Source organism: Mustelus asterias, unplaced genomic scaffold (genome assembly GCF_964213995.1).
Source record: "Mustelus asterias unplaced genomic scaffold, sMusAst1.hap1.1 HAP1_SCAFFOLD_615, whole genome shotgun sequence".
Lineage (NCBI taxonomy): Eukaryota > Metazoa > Chordata > Chondrichthyes > Carcharhiniformes > Triakidae > Mustelus > Mustelus asterias.
This window is the reverse complement of record NW_027590565.1, coordinates 141399-161455: the sequence shown is the minus strand read 5'-3', so window position 1 is coordinate 161455 and position 20057 is coordinate 141399. Positions and strand designations below refer to the sequence as shown.

Sequence of the window (20057 nt, the reverse complement as noted above, 5' to 3'; positions counted from 1 at the left end):
CCAACCAATCGTCTTCCAGGTTTCATGATCTCCGCCTCCCTCAATCTCAGTGACAGGAGCTTTGACCAGTCGCTTTCCGGATGCCGAGAAAACCCTCTTCTTCTCTGATTGACAGGCGGAACCGCCAATGAGCTTTCACATTCCCCGCAACCACCTCCCTCAATGTAAATGACACCACACCGACCAATCGGCTTCTCCGTTCCTCTCAAACCCGCCTCCCTTACTCTGAGTGACAGGAGCTCTGACCAGTCGGCTTCCCCATTCCACGGAATCCCGCCTCCCTCACTCAGAGTGACAGCAGTTCTGGCCAATCCGTTTTCGAGTTTCAGGAAACCCGCCTCTTCATCAGAATGAAAGCCGCTTTGGCCAATAGGCTTTGGCCAATCCGCTTCCCCAATCCGCAGGAGGGCCGCCCCTTCACCCTGATTGACAGGCGCTTTGACCAATCGGCTTTCAGATTCCCCAGAAACCGCTTTTCCACGCTGAGTGACGGGGGGTCTAACCAATGACCATCGAGGGATCTGTAATACCGCCGCCCTCACTCAGAGTGACAGGAGCACCGGCCAATCGGCTTCTCCATTCCCCGAGATCCCGCCTTCCTCACTCGGTGTGACAGGAGCTCCGGCCAATCGGCTTCTCCATTCCCCGGAATCCCGCCCCTCACTCAGTGACGACACAAACAACATGTAGAGTTTCTGCTTCTTGGATTTAATGATGAGCTGTGGAATCTTTGAGAAAAACTGTTTCTATTCCAGTGATTCTCAGATTGTTTTGTTTGAAGAATCATTTTACAAATGTAACCATGGAGCCCCCAATGTAAATTATAATTCTATATAATAACCACAATATGAACAGGTTCCATCAGTTTACAGCTGGCAGGAGGCAGGGAGACGGTGTGAAATTATGGGATGGATCTGTTAGTGACCTTTAATGTGGAGATGCCGGCGTTGGACTGGGGTAAACACAGTAAGAAGTTTAACAACACCAGGTTAAAGTCCAACAGGTTTATTTGGTAGCAAAAGCCACACAAGCTTTCGAGGCTCTGAGCCCCTTCTTCAGGTGAGTGGGAATTCTGTTCACAAACAGAACTTATAAGACACAGACTCAATTTACATGAATAATGGTTGGAATGCGAATACTTACAACTAATCCAGTCTTTAAGAAACAAAACAATGGGAGTGGAGAGAGCATCAAGACAGGCTAAAAAGATGTGTATTGTCTCCAGACAAGACAGCCAGTGAAACTCTGCAGGTCCACGCAACTGTGGGAGTTACAAATAGTGTGACATAAATTCTGATTCTAGGATCGCATGATAAAGACTCAGGAGGAAAAAAGCAGAAATATTTATGTGAAATAGTGTGACAAAAACCCAATATCCCGGTTGAGGCCGTCCTTGTGTGTGCGGAACCTGGCTATCAGTTTCTGCTCAGCGACTCTGCGCTGTCGTGTGTCGCGAAGGCCGCCTTGGAGAACGCTTACCCGAATATCAGAGGCCGAATGCCCGTGACCGCTGAAGTGCTCCCCAACAGGAAGAGAACAGTCTTGCCTGGTGATTGTCGAGCGGTGTTCATTCATCCGTTGTCGCAGCGTCTGCAGAGTTTCCCCAATGTACCATTCCCCAGTGACCTTTAACCCCGCAGATTGTCAGCGGCGCCGAGTTTTTCCCGATATTCGATCCCGGTCTGAAGATGGGAAGGATTCTCTCAGTGAAAGTGTGGGTGAAAGTGTGGAGATGGGACATGTTGTCCGCATTGTAAAATGACACCTGTCCACCCTCATAGTCCAGGAAAACCCCGATCTTCCGGGGATTCACACTCGGGGTGAGGGGGGTCAGTGAGGGGGAGGTGAGGGCAAAATAACCACTTCCGGGAAACAGCCTCACAATCCAGAATCCGGACTCAGGTCTCAGGGAGATTCCCCATTTCCTGTTCACAGACTCTCGGGCCACTCCCAGACCCCACTCTGTCTCCCCCACCTCCACCTCCCAGTAATGTCTCCCTGATGTGAATCCCTCTGATCCCAGGACAAAGGGCCAGTGATCAAACCTCTCCGGGGTGTCAGGGAGCGGCTGCCGTTTGTCTCCGAGTCTCACACTGGTCCGGTCCTCAGACAGGATGAGCCAGGGATTCGCTGTGTTCGGCTTGTGTGGCTTTTGCTACCAAATAAACCTGTTGGACTTTAACCTGGTGTTGTTAAACTTCTTACTTCGGATCCAGAGTCAGAGAGGCTGGAGCTGGGGAAAGTTACAATAACACAGTCAGTGATTTAGAGAGAGGGGGTGGGGAGGGGAGAGAGTGTGAGGAGTGAGGAAGAGAGGAGAGAGGTTTGTGAGGGGGAGGGGAGAATGAGGGGTAGGGGACAGTGGGAGCAGAATGGGATGGGAACATGGAGAGAAGGGGGAAGGAAGAGAAGTGGAGAGCAGAGGGCCAGGTGAGGAAGGTGGGGAGTGAAAGTGAGATAGAGGTAGAAAGAGAAGGGATGTGGAGGGTGAAGTGGGAACAGAGAAAACAGGGCAGCAGCGAGATGGAGCAGAGGGAGCAGGAGCATAAAGAGGGAGAGTGAGAGCAGCATGAGGGAGACGGCAAGTGAGAACATGAAGGTTTGAGATGCAGTGTATGGAGAGCAATGGGGTGGCAGATATTGTGGCAGGCTGTGAGAGAACAAGGTGGAGTGTATGGGCAGAATTTAACAATCTCGTTGCGTCCATTTTGTGGTGGAAAAAAGTCATTAAATCGGGCATGATGCAACTGGCTGGAATGGTGCCCATTTTCGCACCCATTCTCGTTTTACCATTTTAAAAATTGGCACGATCGGGACTCTGCCCAAAATGAGTGAAACATAAATTTGCATATTTTGCATTCATCGCAATGTAATTAGCGAGCTTCACTCCCAATCGTCCCAGCTCACCTCCTCAACCACCTCGTTCGCTGCAGCTGGAATCAGTGAGGAAAACACCTCAAGTTTCACAGTCGCATTCAGAGAGGGTGAGCGAGGAGGTAGGTTTCTGCTTTCAAATAGCTCTGTGTTGCTGAGGGGGCATTGTTTCATTTTGACCATTTTGCGTTTTTTGTCGGGGGGGGGGGGCTGTTGTTGTTCACAGGGTTCGACTTTGGGCTCTCAACATGGACCCAGGCCTGAGCGTTGATCTCAGGTCTTACCGCTGATTCTGGGGCCTAGAGCTGAGAGCAACAAGGACCATTGCTGGTGGGGGATGGGCTGGAAACTATCTGAAGTGGCAGTGCTGCTGCCTCAGGACGTGTAAAGCAGCGGTTTGGGGCCACGACTGCGTGGATTCTGGATTTGTGTATGTGAATGGGGTCAGGGGGAGAATGAGGGCAGCTGTGTTGCTGGTGGTCCGTGGGGGCGAGGGGTGGGCAGTGTGTTGCCGCGGAACTGTTGGGGGGTAATGTGGCGAGTGTGCATTGCAGGGTGACTGGGAGGGTATGGGGAGTGTGTGTTGCTGGCGGTCTGTGGGTTGGGGAATGTGGAGTTTATGTTGCTGGGGGACTGTGGGGAGGGGGCAGAATGTGGGGATTGTGCGTTGCTGGGCTCTGGGGGGGAGAATGTGGGTATTATGCGTTGCTGAGCTCTGTAGGGGTGCAAGAATGTGGAGGGTGTGTGTTGCTGGGTGTCTGTGGGTTGGGGAATGTGGGGAGTATGTGTTGCTGGGGGTCTGTGGAGGGATATGGGGAGTGTGTGTTGTTGGGGGCCTGAGGCGGGCATGATGAGTGTGTGTTGCTGGGGGGCTGTGAGGTGGCGGGGGGTGGAATGTGGGTAGTATGCGTTGCTGGGCTGGGGGCAAGCAGAGTTCTTTAACCTCTCCAGCTGTCTCTCTCCTTTCCAAAACCCCCTCCCACTCTTCAAATGGCTCTTCCAATGTAACCTATTGATCTTACTGTTCTTTGAGGAGGAGCAGAATGTATGTGAACATGAAAGAGCGAGTGGGAAGGGGCTGAAATGGAGAGTGGGTGGAGAATGGGGATAGAGAGTGGGAGGGAAAGATGAGTGAATGACAGGGAGAGGGAATGATTGTGGTGAAGCAGAGAGAGAGATTGTGGAAAATACCGAGGTAAGAAGGAGAGATTGATGGGGGACAATACGTGATCCACGCCGGAGCGTGGCCGCACAGGCAAGTGATCCCAGACAATTCTATCCCAGGCTCGCTTATTCCATTTAAATTAGTATTATAATAAATTTAAATAATACATTTATCCTTGCATCTGTTCCAGGTGCAAGATTTATCGAGCCTGATACCCGGTGCTGTAAGATCGCGTGAGGTGAGAAATCGGGAGCGAACCTGACTTCTCAGCTCTCGTGATCTTACCAGCTCCCTCCGCCCATCAGCCGGTGGGGCGCAATGGTAATGTCACCCCCAAAGAGTTTACAAACAGACAGGTTTGGTTTGTGGGCAAACACTTGGCAGATGAAACATCATGTAAGAAAATGTGAAGTTATGCACATTGATAGGAAGAATAAAGAAGCTGAATATTATTTAAATGGAGAAGGACTGCAGAAAGCTGCAGCTCAGAGGGATTTCTGGGTCCTCGTGCATTGATTACAAAAAGCGAGCATGCAGGTTCAGCAGGTATTAGGAAAGACAAGTGGAATATTCGTCTTTACTTAAAATGGAATGGAGTAGAAAAATAGGGAGATCTGTACAAGGCACTAGTTAGACCACAGCCGGAATACTGTGAGCAATTCTGGTCCTCTTATCGAAGGAAAGATATACTGGGATTGGAGGCAGTCCAGAGAAGGTTCACTAGATTGATTGCAGGTATGGAGAGATTTTCTTATGAGGAGAGGGTAAGTGAGTTGGACCTGTACTCATTGGAGTTTAGAAGATTGAGAGGGGACTTTATTCAGACCTACATAATTCTCAGCAGGCTTGACAGGATAGACGCGAAGGTGTTGTTTCCCCTTGTGGCAGAGTCTAGGATAAGAGGGCATCATCTCAGAGTAAGGGGTCACCCACTTAAGACAGAGGTGAGGAGAAAACACCTCTGTTCGATCAGTTATGGGAACATTAAATGGCAGAGCAGACTTGATGGGCCAACTGGCCTCCATATGTTCCCATGTCTTATGGTCTCATGATCTTATAAGGGGATAAAAATAGTAAACATTACTCCAGATATGGTCTCACTGAGGTCCAGTACCCCTGCAGGAACAATTGCATATTTTTATACCTGAGTATCCTTGCAATAAATACCAACATCCTATTTATATTCCTAATTACTTGCTGGACCTGGAGACTAACTTTTTATGATTTATGCACCGGGACATCCAGCTCCCCCTGTACCCGAGAGTTCTGCAGTTTCTTTTGGTACAATACCAGACCAGATCAGACCCCAAATTTGTTACGATCTTGGATGAGACCTTTATATTTGGTAATGTTTAGAATAGGAACAATCATGTTTTAGTTCTTGGAGCAAATTTGAAATCCCAGTTATTTACTAAGAGTATAAATCATAAGAACTCGGAGCAGGAGTCGGCAATTTAGCCTCTCGAGCTGCTCCGCCATTTAATGCAATCATGGCTAATCTCGTCTCAGCCTCAACTCCACTTTCCTGTCCCTTCAATACAACCCTTCAACCCCAAACTAATTAAAAATCTGTCCAGCTCTTCCTCAAATTCACCCAAAGTCTGGATATTCACCACGTTCTGGGGTGGGGAAGTCCACAGACTCCTGACTCTTTTCAGAGAAGTTGGGGCCGATTCTCCCAAGAATGCTGAATTGGCGAGAAAACTGGTTTAAACCACGACTGTTTGTTCAGTGCAACTTCAGACCCGAATCTCCCACACTCAGTGCATTGCCGAGATCACAACCATGAGTATCATTAAATGCTGGGGGGCGAGGCATATTCACACCAAAGAGTCTGAAATCGGCAGGATGAGCGGGAACCCGTGCATGCGCACATCTCTGGAAGATCACTGAAAAGTCCTTCCAGCACTCAGATCACTGCCCTCCAACCCCCACAGACATTGCTTGCCCAAACAGCCCCCCCACAAACATTGCTGAACCCCACAACCCCCCCACAGACATTGCTGGCCTCATTGTTGGCCTCCACAACCACCCCCGCAGACATCGCTGGACCCCAAAACCCTCCCACAGACATTTTTGGCATCATTGTTGGCCCCCACAGCCACCTGCTCACCCCCCCACCGACATCACTGGCCCCACAACCACCATAGAGACATCACTGGCCTCATCGCTGGCACCCCCCTCCCTCGCGACAGACATCGCTGCCCCCCCATCCAGACATTGCTGCCCCCCCCCACCCCCATTCAGACATCGCTGACCCCCCCCCCCCATTCAGACATCGCTGAGCCCCCCCATACAAACATCGCTGCCCCCCATCCAGACATTGCTGCCCCCTCTGGACAGACATTGCCGCCCCTCTCCCCGTACAGACATTGCTGCCTCCTCACCCCATGCCCCACGGATCTGGATGATGCGCATACCCCATCCCTCCATCCCTTGAACATACTGACCTCACTGCTGCCCTGCAGAGAACTTGTGTTTTGCTGCCATGCACAAACCCAGCTTGCGAGCATTCCCTCTCTTGAATAGGAGTCCTGAATATTGCACCTGCCCTGAACACAGCAGCTTATCGATTAGGAGCCCTGAGTATTGCACCCCCCACCCCACCCCCCCGACCCCATCCGCCCCCACAATGGCAGCCAATCAGCACCCCGAGGGATGCATGACATTCAATTGAAAGCAGCCTTCAAAATTTCTCTCAAGGATTTGTTACCCACTGGCCCTTGACTGGCCAAAGCCACTGCACCTGCACCCCCCCTCCGAGAGCTGTATATAAGCTGCAGGAATGGACACACAGCCAGTCACACCACAAAGATACATTCGAGGAAAGCAGCCCCAAGATTCGCTGAGGCCGACCAAGAGCGCCTGCTTGATGCCATGGAGGAGAGGCGTTAGCAGCTCTTCCCCAGCCAGGGGCCTCGCCCAAGGGGTGCAGCCGCCACAGCATTGTGGGAGGAGGTGGCAGAAGTGGTGAATGCCAGGAGCCTGACACCGTGCTCTGGCCGGCAGGGTCAGAAAAAACTGTACGACCTTCTTTGAGCAGCAAGGGTGAGTGAGCTTCCCACTTGGAACCCCGCACATGCTTGGCACAGATCTCAAACCCTGCTTAGACACCTGAAGGGCATTCAACAAGGCACCCTTCCCCCAGGAACAGAATCTAACCCCTTCCCCCCATCCCTCAACGAGCACCCTTCAGTGGTGACCCTTTTCCCCGCAACTGCCAGCACAACTCCCGAGACACAGTCACGCATTACACACCATGCATTTCAATATATTAATGTTTGCTAGACACCTTATGCTCCTACAGGAGAAAAGCATACATAACTGCCATGTGAGGGCACAGACTGGTGGTGACCTGCAGCATCTGACCAGCGTTGAAGAGCGTGCCATGGAACTGGCAGGGGGAGATGGTTCATCCAGAATGGTGACGGACAGCCAGGTCGGCATCCAGTTTGCAAGTGAGCATAAGTGTCGCCCTCAACGTAGGTTCTCCTTGAAGTAGGTGTGATGCTGCATAGAATGTTTTACCTCCCTTCCCCTAATGTGTGTTCTTTATTGCAGTCTTGGACCCAGAGGAACCCGGCCCTTTGGGTGTTGGTGACCTCCCTGCTGTTCTGGAGCAAACTGCCCACGACCCCCCTGGACAACACCTCGGAGGGAGGCTTTGAAGAATCCTCTGAGGACAGCACCACTGAAACTGCACCGGCATCTACCACACAACCCACCAACACAGAGACTATCACCACAGTGGGTATCTTTAGTGTTGAGGCTTCTGGGTCACTATCTGGTGAGCACATCACAGATACTGATGCACATCCGAGGGCTCAGGCACACGGAGGTCTGCCGAAGGCGAGGATTCAGCTGTCTCCAAGCCAGATACCGAGCCTTGGGGCCAAGGCTGTTGGAAATGCATCAGGAAACACGGAGGGTTGTGGAAGGGCTGTCAGCTCACATGCTGCAACTGCAAAGCTGTTTAGGGGAGTCCAACAGAGTGCTGTTGCAGGAGGTGGTGCTGACACAGCGTGTGAACCAGGCCAACACTGCAAGTGTTGCAACCACAGTGGAAAGTCTGGCCCAGGGGTCTGTCCTCATGGGTGACAGGGTCCAGCCTATCCTGGAGACACAGCAGGCCACGAGCAAGGGTGTTGACGGCATCCAGGAGGCACAGCTTTCCTTAGCCATGAGTGTCAGGGGCATGTGGCTGAAACTGCTGCCCATGGCTGGGACTCTCGCTGGCATTCTGGAGACACAGCAGGCCATGCCCGTGAGCCTCGACAACCTGGCCCAGTCACAGAGGGCTACTGCTGTGGGCTCCAGAGCCTGGCTTGCTCACAGAATATTGCAGTGGAGGGGCTCCAGAGCTTGACCCAGTCTGAGAAGGCCAGGGCTGAGGGATCACAGATCATGGAGCAGACGCATCTGAGCCTCCAGGACTGGCAGAGCCAGGTGACGCCGGAGTTCCTGGAGCTCAGTCCAGCTACCCTGGCATCCCATGGAATGTCCCTGGGGCCTCTGGGCACCTCAAGGGAGGAGGAAGGCTCGAGCCATGCTGGGGCCTTCCACCCAGGAGATCCCGGATGTCCCAAGACCATCTGATTTCCCCTCTTCCTCACACCGGGGCATCTCAGGGCCAGCTAGAGGAACAGGGTGACACTGAAACAGTGTCATCTGCTAGTCAGCTGGGGCCCTCCAGGTCCCAGCCACCCAGAGGACATCTGCGAAGGGCATCACAGGGAACAGGACGTGCATCAAGCTGGACACCACCTCCAATGTGCATCCTGGAGTCGCACCAAGAAGAAGCAGGAGACCGCACAAAGTTAGAAAGCTGTAGTTCACTAAGAGAGCCCAGGTGAAGGTCACCAGTAATCAGGGTTTATTCGTCACGAGCGTTAAAAGCACAATAAACTTTTATTTGCACCTCACAGCTGTGAGTAATGTGTCTCTACTTCCGCCCCCCCCCGCCCCTCCGCCCCAAAGTGCTGAGTGGTCCCCATTCCTTTGCATGGAGGTGCTGTCTGTTGCGCCTTGGAGACTCAGCCACATGTTAGAGAGTGCCTGCCGTACCTTCCCCAACATCCACCAGACTCTTGGTGCAAGGTGCTTGCACACCTGGTACCTCAGGGAAGGGGCGGCCACCCGCTCCCTGTGGATGTGAAGATGACGGATGTCTTGAATTTTTCACTACTGGCTCATTTCAGGCACCCAGTGGTGGCCTCGTTGGGATCTCCCAGGCCTCCGTGCACAGATGTGTGCGGCAGGTCACTGATGCCCTGTTTGTCCGGACAGGGCAGTACATAAACTTCGATATGGGCCTTGCAGAGCAGGAGGTCCGGGCTCTAGGCTTCACTGCCATTGCTGGGATTGCCAATGTCCAGAGAGCAGCAGAGCAGCCCCCCCCCCCCACCCCCCCCCACCCTCCCCAACACCAATTGCCCAACAAACATGTGTCCCCAACCCTTACAGCTACATGGGCCAGGGTGGCAGCGTGCATTCGGAGTACAGGTTAGGAATCAGACTTGAGTAGCACCAGAGAGAGCATCCCAGTGTGCACAACAGCGAGTCATCATCATCCTCCAGCCTTCAACCAAGACTTGCAACCATTGCCAGCCCAGGCACATTAACAGGTTTGGATGTTTCTGGGGGATAGGGTGGTGGGATGAAAGAGTCTGGGGAAGGGTGATGTTGTGGTTTGAGGGACCAGGTCGATTTGGAGGGGAAACAGCGGCTGCACTTGCTCCTGGGGTGTGGTGGATGTGTGGTGGTTGCAGCCCCCTCACTGCACAGCACCAGCTCGGTGAAGCGGGCTGTAATCAAGGCGTCTCTCGCTGCCCTTCCCTGCCGGACACCTGCCATCGCCGCCCGCCCTCTTTCCTCCGGCTCCTGATATGGTGGGACGTCCACCTCACCCCCCTCGCCGCTCCTCCTCCTCCTCTTCCTCCTCCTGCTCCAGCTGGTCTCCCTGCTGCTGGGCGATGTTGTGCAGCAGGCAGCAGACAATTATAATGTGTGAGGCACACACAGGGTCAGACTGGAGGCCCCCCCATAACGGTCCAAGCAGCGGCACCACATTTTCAGCAGGATGATGCACCGCTCTACGATGGACCGGGTGCTGCATGGGCCTCACTGTAGCGGGTCTCCGCCTCGGTCTCGGGCCTCCGCACAGGCATCATCAGCCATGACCTTAGCGGGGAACCTTTGTTGCCCAATAGCCATCCCGGTAACCTGGGTTGGTCTTCAAAGAGGCCAGGGATGTCCAACTGCCTGAGGACAAATCTGTCATGGACACTCCCTGGATGGCGTGCATCGACCTGCATGGTCCTCATTAGATGGTCACATATGATTGAGGGAGTGGAACGCTTTCCTGTTCACAAATTGCTGCAGCCTTGCATGTGGGGCCTGCAAGGGGATGTGTGTCCCGTCCACTGCTCCCTGGACATTGGGAATCCCAGTAATGACAGCAAAGCCTCGAACCCGGGCCTCCTGCTGTGCACAGCCCACATTGAAGTTTATGTACTGCCCTGCCCGGGCAAACAGGGCATCAGTGACCTGTTGCACACATCTGTGTACGGAGGCCTGGGAGATCCCAACGAGGCCACCACTGGGTGCCTGAAATGAGCCAGAAGTGAAAAATTCAAGGCATCTGTTACCTTCACGTCCACAGGCAGTGGGTGGACGCCCCTTCCCTGAGGTGCCAGGTGTGGAAGCACCTCACAAATGTGCCGCAGCGGGCAACAGCACATCTCCTCCGAAAGGGCCTCGAATGAATTGCAGGGCCTCTACCTCCTTGTCCTCGGCACCCTCCGCCTTCTGTTCGCCCTTTTGGGAGCCTGCTCACCCACCTCCCAACCCTCAGTGGCAGCCCCCTGCCCTCCTTCCGATGGGACTGGTAGTGGCTGCTCTTGCGGTGGTCTCCACACCGGCCACCTCCTGAGCCGCCTCCTCCTCCTCCGCCGCCACCTAATGGCCAGCTGCAAATCAATCAGTCTGAGATCCATCTGCACACTGGGGTTTGGAAAGAGCATAAAATGACGGATTAATGTCATTGGCTCCATAGGCCCAGCAACACCCCAATCCCTCACTTGGGGCAGTTCACTAACTTGTGGGTGCTGGCAACACCACACAATCCATGGTGCCATGCGTGACCCAATTTGGTTGTGTGAGATTCCCATCATGACAATTGCTGGCACAGATTAAGCAGGTCGCTGTGCAGCCGTGGGCACTGCGCACCCTTGTGCCATTGCCATGTGTGCAACTGCAGCATCCGTTACAGGCGTGTGTTGCTGGTCCGTGTCACAGGGAAGGGACAGACTGCAAGTCATTAGCTGATGGGTGCCCAGTGACAGCAGATTCCATGCAGTCCATGTCTGAACCTCGGCACCTCGGCCTGGAGCAGCAACTGCTTCATCTGGTTAGACCTCAGTCAGCACAAGGTGCACTCCTGTCCCAACCCGGAACCCCAGCACTCAGTGTAGTCCCTGACCACACCCCGCGGCAAGACAATGCCACTGCACAGTGCCCTGGAGGGGAAGGCTGATCAGAATTCCTTCAGGGACCCGCACCCACTGAGCTACAGCCCTGCCCTGGAAGGGAAGGCTGAGCAGGACTCCTTCAGGGATCCTCGCCCACAGAGTTCTGAGAAAGTAGAAGCCCCCTGCCCCCCGCAACCCAGATGTCACTGGTCCACAGGCCAGCACCTGAAGACAGCAGGAGGAAGCCCACCAAGCATCTCCAGGGCCTGCCTACAACATCCCCCCACTCTGCTTACAGCATTTCCCTCCTCACACCAGTTCAAGGCTGCTGCATCAGGTTGAGACTTTTATATATCTACTCTGATTCGTGTCAAAGTGACATCATACCAAAGAGGTGGGAGGCATTAACGTGGGCGGAGATTGTCGTGTCGATCCTGATAATGTCACGCTAAAGTACGGTAATGATGCAAATCAGCGGCACGCCGGTTTTCAGCGCGGTCCTGGTCTCCGGTTGGGAGGTTGGGGGACCCGCGAAATGGCCGCCACGTGCATCTCACGACCCGACCCTCCAAAAAACATGTCTGTTGCAATGGGAGAATCGCCTCTGTATTTTCTCCTCTTCTGTGTTTTAAATCTGCCACCCCATATCTTAAAATGATCACTTTTTGTTTTAAATTGCCCCACAAAAGGAAACATCTGCTCTAAGTCTGCTTTGTCAATGCCCCTTAGCATCCTGTACACCTCAATTAGATCTCCTCACATTTTCTCAGCTCCAGAGAGTATAGGCTTAAACTGGCAAACCTCTCTTCACAAGACAAACCCTTCATCTCCAGCTAGTGAACCTTCTCTGAACCACCTCCAATGCAACTACATCCCTCCTCAAGGAAGGGGATGAAAACTGTACACAATATTCTCAGTGCGGTCTCACAAATGCTTTGCACAACAGCAGCAACACTTCACTACTTTTATGTTTTATCCCTTTAACAATCAATATGAATATTCCATTTGCTTTCCTTATTACCTGCTATACCTGCATCCTAGTTTTTTTTTGCAATTCATGCATGAGGTCACTAATAATTTGCCCTTTGTATTTTTCCGACGAAAATGGTAGTTGAAAGCTCTGGAACCAGGAGCCATAATCTAAAAATTAGGACCAAGTTGTTCAGGAGAGATGTGAGGAAACAATTCCACCTGTAGAGAGTGGTGGAGGTTTGGAACCCTCTTCCTCAAACAGTGGTGGATGCTGGTTCAATTGTTAAGTTTAATCCCTGCAGTGCAGAAGGAGGCCATTTGGCCCATCAAGTCTGCACCAACAACTATCCCTGTAACCCTACGTATCTACCCTGCTAATCTCCCTGACACTGAGAGACAATTTAACATGGCCAATCCACCTCGCCCACACATCTTTGGAGTGTGGGAGGAAACCACAACTCCCGGAGGAAACCCACATAGACACAGGGAGAATGTGCAAATTCCTCACAGACAGTGACCCGAGGCCATAATTGAACCTGGGTCCCTGCGGCTGTGAGGCAGCGATGCTAACTACTGTGCTACCGTGCCATCCTACTTGAAGTCTGAGATACATTTATTGAGCAGGGGTATCAAGGTATATGGGCTTAGGGCAGGTACATGGAGGTCGGCCACAGATCAGCCATGATCTTATTGAATGGCGGAGCGAGTTTGAGGGGATGAATGGCCTACTCGTATTCCTATGTTCCTATGTTCCTTTTCCTTGGTGATGAGGATAGTTCCAAGTTGCTCCCTTTCTATGACCTCTGCATTTGCTGTTGCTATTGGGATGTGCTCCTGTCCCCCATCGTGAAAACTGAGGTAAAACATTGATTTAGGATCTCAGCCATTTCTGTGTTTCCCAGCATTAACTTCCCAGCCTCATTTTCCAAGATACCAACATTCTCTTCCGCTTTACATCCTTATAGAGGCTTTTGCTGTCCCTTTTTATATTTTGCACTTTCATAATTTTATCTGTGCTCTCTGTATCTGTTTTTTAGTGACCCTTTGTTGATCGTTAGAAGTTTCCCAATCTTCCAGTGTGCCACTGGCCTTTGCGATAGGTAACGTCATAAGATTCCCTAATTTGAGAGAAACACAATCATTTTAGAGGTGGCACAGTAGTAAGCACTGCTGCCTCACAGCTCCAGGGATCCTGGTTCCAATTCGGCCTTGAGCGTCAGTGTGGAGTTTGTGCGCTCTCCCCATTTCACTGGGTGCTCCAGTTTTTACGCAAAGACCAAAGATGTGCAAGTTAGGTGGATTGGCCATGGTTGATTGCCCCTTCGTTTGTGTGTGAGTGTATGCCCTGTGATAGACTGGTGTCCTGTTCTGGGTGTACTGTATTTGATGCCCAATGCCTTGTGGGATAGAGTCTGATTCCCCGCGATCCTGAATTAGAATAAGCGGTGAAGTGAAGAATATTTTTACTGTTCAAGAGTCAAACAGTAATACTATATAACTTATACTCTAAAATAAATAATTAACATGAGGAAAGCATGAATCTGTGGTCACACACACCACAAACTTCATGTTAAATTAAATGACCAAGGCAGAACACACAAACATTCTCAATAATCCACCCAAATGTCAATGATCACCATCAAAAATCTCCCATAAATAATAGATGATAAATGGACTGGTATTAATGAGGAACTGCAAAATTCTTACTCTTATCTTGCTTGTAACACTAATAGTAGAGAAAATAATGGGATTTAAAGTAGATAATTCTCTCAGGCTTCAGATGCTGAAAGAGGTGAGTGAAGAGAAAATAGATGCATTGGTGGTCATCTTTCAAAATTCTACAGACTCTGGAATTGTTCCTGCAGATTGGAAGGTGTAAATGTAACCCAATGTTTAAGAGAGGAGGGAGAGAGAATCTGGGCAATGACAGATTCAATCGCCTGACATCAGTCGGAGACAAAATGCAAGAATCTTTAACAAAGAATGTGGTAGAAAATAATGGTAAATTTGGGCAGAGTCAAGATGGACTTATGAAAGGGAATCGACTGCAGAAGTTGGACATTTGGCCCTTTAAGCACTGACTCTGACAGAATATCTTCCCCAGGCCTCTCTCCGCAACCCAAAACACTTCCCATTGCTAATCCATCTAACCAACACATCCTGGGACACTAAAGGGCATTTTTTTTAACATGGCCAATCTACTAGCCTGCACATCTTTAGACTGTGGGAGGAAATCCGCACAGACACGGGGAGAATGTACAAACTCCACACAGACAGTTACTCAAGGCCGGAATTAAACCCGGGTTCTTGGTGCTGTGAGTCAGCAGTGCTTGCCACTGTGCCACTGTGCAAGATGCAACTAGCAGAATAGTGAAGGTAAAGATGGTGGATGCAGGATATTTAGATTTTCAGAAAGATTTTGATTAAGACCACGCAAAAGATGAGTGAACAATTTAGTGCACTAGAAATTTGATGGAATAATAACAGATAAATGGACAGAAAACGTGAGAGTAGGAATCAATTGGTGTTTCCTTTAAACAGTGCTCATGTTCTGGTGTTTCCAATGCTCTGTATAAATAAAGCATCACCTCTATACCTGCTGCAGATCATTCAATCTGACTGTGAACACTCAGGACAAAACAGGAATTCTATCCTGGAACAGGCGGACCTGCCTGGCCTTGATTCGGTGTATCTGTGCAGCACCCTGTCTACTGAGCTGCTAAAAATATTGTGCATCTTGGGGTCTTTTACCATTCTCATCATGAGGCTGGATGTGACATATAGTTTGCTGTCGGCACTGCTCGGTCATCCATCTGCCCTCGGTAGCAGTAACTACAATATGATTGAATTTGAATTCCAGTTTGAAAGGGAATCAGTATTTTAAACTTAAATAGGAGCAACTATCTGGCCATGAAAGCTGAGCTAGTTGCAGTGAACTGGGACCCCGGGCTTGGGGATACACTGATAGACAAGCTATGGCAGATATTTAAGAGGTGATTTAAGAATATTGAATGTAAAGAAAATCCCCAATGGGAGAACCCACCATCTGTGAAAGAAGTTCAGGAAAGCAACAAATTCCTGAAAAATGTATATCACTGCGCAAAGATGAATGGCAGGTCAGACGATTGATCAGAATATCAAGAATGGCAGAGATCAAACACCCACAATAATATAGCAGCTTCAAAATTGGTATCCAGCGTTCCCACACTAAATATAAGGAGAAGTCTCACTGTTTGTACAAACTGGAGGCATTTGGCATACCAGGAGACTCCATACAATCTTGATCTTCGATTGAATGGTGATGCCCCACCTTGAGGAACAGTCTGTAGAATGGACTAATCACTGGTCTTAAAGGGACCACTGGAAACCCCATTGGAAACGATGTAAGGTGTTTATTTGCTCTGTTTCCTGCCCTATATACTGCAAACGACATAATCAAAACAGAAAACTCCATCATGATCACAATGCTGTTCCTGTGATCTTGTTGTTTGGAAATTGGTTTTCTCATTTTCTACATTCAAACACTGACTGTTCCTCAAAATTATCGCACTGCGAGAATGAAGGCAGCTTTTGATGATTTCTTTGTGACCAGGATGTGAGTTATTTTTCTTACTGTTTCTCGCTGATCCTTTCTCTCTCTCGCCCCCGCTGTTTTTCATGAGGATTTCTTGTCCCCTGTCCCCTTTTCAGGAACCACAGAACATTTTCCCACACTGCAAACCAGTGGGAAACAGGACAGTGATATTGTTCTGAAGGTCAGCCCTCAGAATGGATTGAGCCTCTGATCAAATTCATAGAGTGAGTTCACTGGTTCAGTAACTCAATGGAATCACTCCAAAACTCAACCTTACTCAACCCAAACTGCCCTGTCACCCTCCCTATTCTAGATTTAAAGCTATACCTACTTTGATCCAGACTCTGTGACTGTGTTAAACGTGTGGATATTTATATCCTCCTTTCTGTTCTGAACCTTGAATATTTCAATAAGATCATCACAGTCCCTCCCTTATCCACTGCAGACTCACAGTTTCTGCAGTCCCTCCTCTTGATTCATGTGTCCAATTCCACCAAACAGATGATCTACCACTCATTACTTGCTCTCAAATGTCTGTATGTCTTCCTGATAAACGATGATTTTCAAAAAAATGTTTCCCAGAATGACAGAGAGACCAGTCCAGAATCCTAGAGCAATTCTATTTCACATCCTGAGATTGGTGCTCTATTCCTCTGGTTATACAGATCCCTTCACTGCTTTGACACACAATGCTGATGGCTTCAGACACTTAGTAAGAGTTTTAACAACACCAGGTTAAAGTCCAACAGGTTTCTTTGGTAGCAAATACCATTAGCTTTCGGAGCGCTGCTCCTTCATCAGATGGAGTGGAAAGATGGAGTGGAAATCTGGAGAGCAGATTTCCACTCCATCTGACGAAGGAGCAGCGCTCTGAAAGCCAATGGTATTTGCTCCCAAATAAACCTGTTGGACTTTAACCTGGTGTTGTTAAAACTCTTACTGTGTTCACCCCAGTCCAACGCCGGCATCTCCACATTCAGACACTTACCCAGAAGGAACCTACAGAAAGATAAATATGAGTACGGGAGACTCCAGGGATTAACAAGTGGAAATGTGAGTATTTAATCTGGGATCTTAAAGCCTGTTTAGTTGCTTCACAACTGGATTGATAATCAGGAAAATTAATATGAGTTTTACCGGGAATAATGGGTTTCATCATTTCTCTCCACGCTGTGCACTGAAAAAGGTCTTTGAACTTCCCGATAGACAGGGCGGCATCAAATACTGAGAGTGCGCGCTCACCATCACTAATCCTGTAAATGTTTAAAAAAAAGATGCAAGAAAATGTCCAAAGTGAAATGATAATCTTGTTTTTTTAATTGAAAAAGAGATAACTTATAAATTCAGGAGCAGAGAGTGGAAACAGCCATGTCCTGAAAAAGGTTCAAAAACTGATAACAGCCATCACACACTGCAGGAAGTGATTAACATTCAGCCTGTCCACTTGCTGTATTATAAACAAAGTTTGTAGAACAAAGACAAAGGCTGAAAACATCCCAAAGCTGAATATCCAATTCTGCAATCCCTGGGCCCCACAACTCTCCCAGAATCCTGCTCTCCTCTACTTCCGGCACCTTGAACATCTCGGATTTTCGTCAATCCCCCATTGGGAGCTGGACCTTCAGCTGCCGAGGTCCTGAGCTCTGGAATCCCTCCCTTTTTCTCTATCTATCTATTTCTCTTTCGTCCTTTAAGACGCTCTCTGAAATCCACCTCTGTCATCCGGATTAATATTTCCTTATTTGGCTCTGTGTCAATTTACTTTATAACGCTCCTGTGAAACTCCTCAGGATATTCATTTCCAATAAAGGTGCTATATGAATACAAGTGTTTACTGTTGTGTTTGTTAAGGACACAGAGCCAGTTTGTATTTAGTGTAAAATTAGAATCCATTCCCCGTTTAACGTGAGACTTTCTCGGGTTGGTCAGGCTCCATGCAGGGACATGGGTGACCCACTCCTTGGAAACATGGACCATGCGGCTCTCTCAGGGTCAGTGGGAAGGTCACAGACACTAACAGCCAACATCGGGCAAGTGATCACTTCCGGCCTGGGAACCAGATTGTATTAATTACACTTCCCGGTTATTTATTACAATATTGTAGCAGTTATGAAAAATCACTGTAATAAAGTGGTTATTTTTAAACTCTGGTCTGTGAACAATACACCGAATTTGCATGCCCCAATGACAGACTGTTTAATGTTGTGTCAACAACCAATAAATAAATGAAAATGACACTTCACTGAGTTTATTTTAACAAACAGTGGATTTCAAGAAAGAACATGTCCTACCTTCTCTCCCGACAAGCTTCCTCCTGAAAGAAATGAATCAGGAACAGTGAGGGTGACAGTAACAGATTTCAGGAACAGTTAGACAGGCTGGTGAAATGAGCAGACTCAGAGCAGATGAGATTTCACACGGAAATGTAAAGTGATGCATTTTGGAAGGAAGATTGTGGAGAGTCAAATAAACTGGAATTGAACATCAGTCCCGCTCACAGACACAGTGACTCTCACACACCGTACATACCCACACACTCACAACATGGAACTGGAACTGGATACAATGGGAGTTCCAGGAGGAAATTAAACTTGGGAAACACAGAAATAATCACAAAGCAAGTTTGAAGATGCAGAAACTCATTCTCAGGAGGTTACAGGTATTCCCGGGAATCTGCAGACAGTGTGGGAGCCGTTGGTTCAGAGACAGCAGGAAAACCGTTCAGGAAGGGACACACAATTCTGTTCAATTCGGTTACTATTTTTCAGTAAATTCTATATTAATTCCACAGTTATCATCAGTTATTTAGTGACTGTGTGAAGTTTCCCTGAACTGAGCCGCAATGTGTTCCCTCACCTTCAGAAATATCAGCTCGTCTTTTTGCTCCATCTGTTTCTGCAACTTTGAGAGTTTCTCCTCAATAGAATTTAAATTCTCCTGAATCTCTCGAAGGTTTTTCTCCATTGGTTCGAGAATCCTCTCTTCCTCTTCCCTGAGATCTCTGAGTAAACGCTGCTCTTTCTCAGTGAGAATCTGGTGCATTTTAGCGAACTCGGATGTGATGTGGGTCTGCAGACTGCTCGACTGTTCCTGCCCAATGAAATGTGAAACATAATTACTGTCCTGTGATAAACGGAACAAAACTAACTGAAATGCCATAAAATCAGCAGAGGGAGAACTTACCCTAACTTCAGAAATCTTCCGTTTCTGTTTCAGTTCCGTTCCTCGAACCGCCGATTTCTTCTCTGTGAGAGAATCTAAGGAAGATTTCAGCTGATCCTGGGATTGGGAGAGAAAATCACAGAATGAAAGTGTTAGAGCAGGAAAATTATTATTTTCAATTATTTCCTTTTTACCTTGTAGATTTCCACGGCCTCATCGAAAGGCAGGAAGCGGTGATCTCTGTGTCCCCGCGAAACTACACAAGTGTAACAGATCAATTTCTTGTCAGTTTCACAAAACAGCTTCAGTTCTTCCTGATGTTTCTCACAGTGAAGTTTCCTTTTCTTCTCTTTCGGATTTAGCTTTATTTGTCGAGCTTTCTCGGCCAGATTCGCTAAGGCCCGATTTATCCTGAGGTTTCTTTCCGGAAACTCCTCTCTACATTCCGGGCAGGAGTTTATCTCCTTCTTTTCCCAACACTGGGTGATACAGGAGCGGCAGAAGTTGTGGTCACATTCCAGTATTACCGGATTAGTGAAGAAATCGAGACAAATGGGACAAATTGCCTCCTCGGTCAAACTGTGGAGCTGCTTTCTGGAAGCCATGTTCACTCTCAGCACTTCCTGACTCAAACAGCTTTCAGTTTCGATGTTACTGCCGCACATCCTCAGTTCAGCTATTTCCCGGTAAAGTTCACTGCAACACTCAGGGAATTATTATTACAGAGTGGGCCATGTCCTCGCCACTTTCACACTGGAGATAAAAACTGGCGCGGTCTGAAGGATAACGGAGGAGAATAATTGAACCCTGTCGGGGGCGGGTTTGGCTCCTGGGAATGTTG

At 49.2% G+C, this 20057-nt stretch overlaps 1 pseudogene across 1 annotated transcript; it reads right to left on the bottom strand.

The window, feature by feature from the left end:
- Window positions 1–687: 687 nt before the first annotated feature.
- On the bottom strand, window positions 688–19840 carry LOC144487141 (zinc-binding protein A33-like; annotated as a pseudogene). Its single transcript, XR_013496372.1, has 8 exons — window positions 19411–19840; window positions 19238–19333; window positions 18911–19144; window positions 18346–18368; window positions 17192–17307; window positions 2199–2233; window positions 1627–2140; window positions 688–925 (listed from the first exon to the last, which is right to left on the bottom strand). The product of XR_013496372.1 is annotated as a zinc-binding protein A33-like (transcript).
- Window positions 19841–20057: the final 217 nt, after the last annotated feature.